The sequence below is a fragment of the Mastigoproctus giganteus genome, chromosome 2 (genome assembly GCF_048544385.1).
Source record: "Mastigoproctus giganteus isolate SK-2022 chromosome 2, ASM4854438v1, whole genome shotgun sequence".
In the NCBI taxonomy this organism is placed as follows: Eukaryota; Metazoa; Arthropoda; class Arachnida; order Uropygi; family Thelyphonidae; genus Mastigoproctus; species Mastigoproctus giganteus.
In genome coordinates this window covers 183,859,494-183,861,561 of record NC_143576.1, presented here as the reverse complement: position 1 = coordinate 183,861,561, position 2,068 = coordinate 183,859,494, and the positions used below count along the sequence as shown (strand labels likewise).

At 37.7% G+C, this 2,068-nt stretch overlaps 1 non-coding gene across 1 annotated transcript; it reads left to right on the top strand.

Moving 5' to 3' along the window:
- The first annotated feature begins 1,589 nt into the window (after positions 1–1,589).
- Positions 1,590–1,709, top strand: TRNAL-CAA (transfer RNA leucine (anticodon CAA)). The gene is made up of 2 exons: positions 1,590–1,627; positions 1,664–1,709. It is a non-coding gene; the product is annotated as a tRNA-Leu (tRNA).
- The last annotated feature ends 359 nt before the right edge of the window (positions 1,710–2,068 follow it).

Genomic DNA, 2,068 nt, shown 5'->3' with positions numbered 1-2,068 from the left:
AACGTACAGTGTTGTTTATGTTGCTCTCTAGAGGGAATACTTCGCTTGCAATTATTAACCTTTGGGTAAGTCCATCTTATTGGCTAATAAAGTAACAAGTTAATAACTTTTTTCCCCTCAAGAATTTTTAATATTTGCATAAAATATTGATCTAGAGCTGAAGAATGGCTGCCTTCACTCCTATTTAGCCATCTTGGGACCCAGTACTCAGATCCCAGAAAGTTTTTTTTTTGAATCTTAATGAGGGTGAAGACCATATCTGGTTTGCTGGGCCTTACTGAAATATTCATATTATTTATTATTAATTTTATAACTGCTTTATATTAACCAGCAATTTTAATTGCTGTGTTAATTAACAACCAACGGATGTATCTAACTTATTTACTAATTCTCAATTATACAAAGTTAAATGGCGAAGTATCTAGATGTCTTGCGAAATCCTGTCATCGGGATTCCTTTTTAATTAATGTGCCTGCAACCTACGAATTCACTGTCAGTAAACTAAACTCGAATTTAATCAAAAATCATGGAATAATGTATTCAGTTTTATTAATATTCTTCATCAAAGCGCTCATTTACATGTGCCAGAAAGCTAAATCGTATTCTGGCGTAATATTCGAATTTATTATGATATATTCCATAATAACATCAAATTTAAACGATAAAATTTGTTTCAGTTGCATTAAAAATGGTTGTTAAGCTAAATCCGCCAACTGACAATATTCTAGATTCGAATAAAGACGGAAATGTTTTTCTGTTAAACGAAATAAAACGGCCCGTGTCATATTGAGATGCTGCTCTATTATTTGAACTTCTTGCTGTTTCAAAAAGATAAAAAAACAGAAACAATCTTTATCTCAGCAGCGTAAGCGATATTAGTGTGTTTATGTAAAAATAGTGCAACTGTTGCCATAAAGAGAAGTGATGACAGCGCTGCATCTTGTAGAACACCGTATTGGATTTCCTTAGAATAATGTTTATTATAAGTTTTGACGATCAGTTTCCTAATCAAGATAAGACTAAATAAAAGATACAACATCACCAATTATTGGAAAATAACCGAGAATATCTTTTTATAGAATGTAGAAATCAGGTACATTGCGATACACGTATCCTTCGTGGCTGGTTGGCCAAGGGTTTTTACAGAAAGTTGTTATTTGGTTTTTTAGGAGCATTAGCAACTAAGGCCATATTGCTCCGGTGCGGTGGTCATTCCCTGACCTTTCCGCATGTTCCGTATTTGGTGGTGACGGGCTCGAACCCCGGTCTAATCAAGAAGGGTGTGCTACGCACTGCTGCTCCTTCCCACCTGGCTACGGAGGCGCCTTTTTACAGAAAGCAATTAAACATAATGACAACAGCAGAAAGTATAGAGTATGAATATGCAGAGTGAAATGCGTTGAGTTCAACGTGAAGGTTCGCTCTATCAAAAGAAGTATGACACACAGTAGATGCTAATAAATGCATCAGACACACAAATACGCAGATCTCTTTGACACATCATTAATCACTTGAACTGACACAGCTTCAGCACGTTTGGAGAAGGGAAGGAAGGAAAGATGTGGCTAGAAGCGCATCTTCCAGTATATGTCAGAATGGCCGAGCGGTCTAAGGCGCCAGACTCAAGGTTATTATACCTTCACTTGTAAAAAGGTAATGTGAATTCTGGTCCACGTATGTGGGCGTGGGTTCGAATCCCACTTCTGACAGGCATTTTTAATTTTAACCCCGGGGGCTCACATCTGGTGAGTATGGGCTTGGCAAACCCAGCGTCCTGAGCTGGATATCATCATTCTTCTCTCTCTCTCTCTCTCTCTCTCAGGGGGTAACTCGAGAATTTTTATTTTTTTTTGGCTGGTGCAGCATAAGCCTCAGGCTTCCTTGTACCATATGGATAATAATAATAATAATGTACCCTGTAAAGCTTATTTTAACAAACCGATTTAAGTCTATATCAAGAGAAGTGTCTAAAACGGAAGAAACCGATTTCGACACCTTCTCTTGCTGAAATGCGAATATAGATGAAGTGGCCTGCCGCCAGTACTCTCCAACTTCCCCAGTTCTAGGC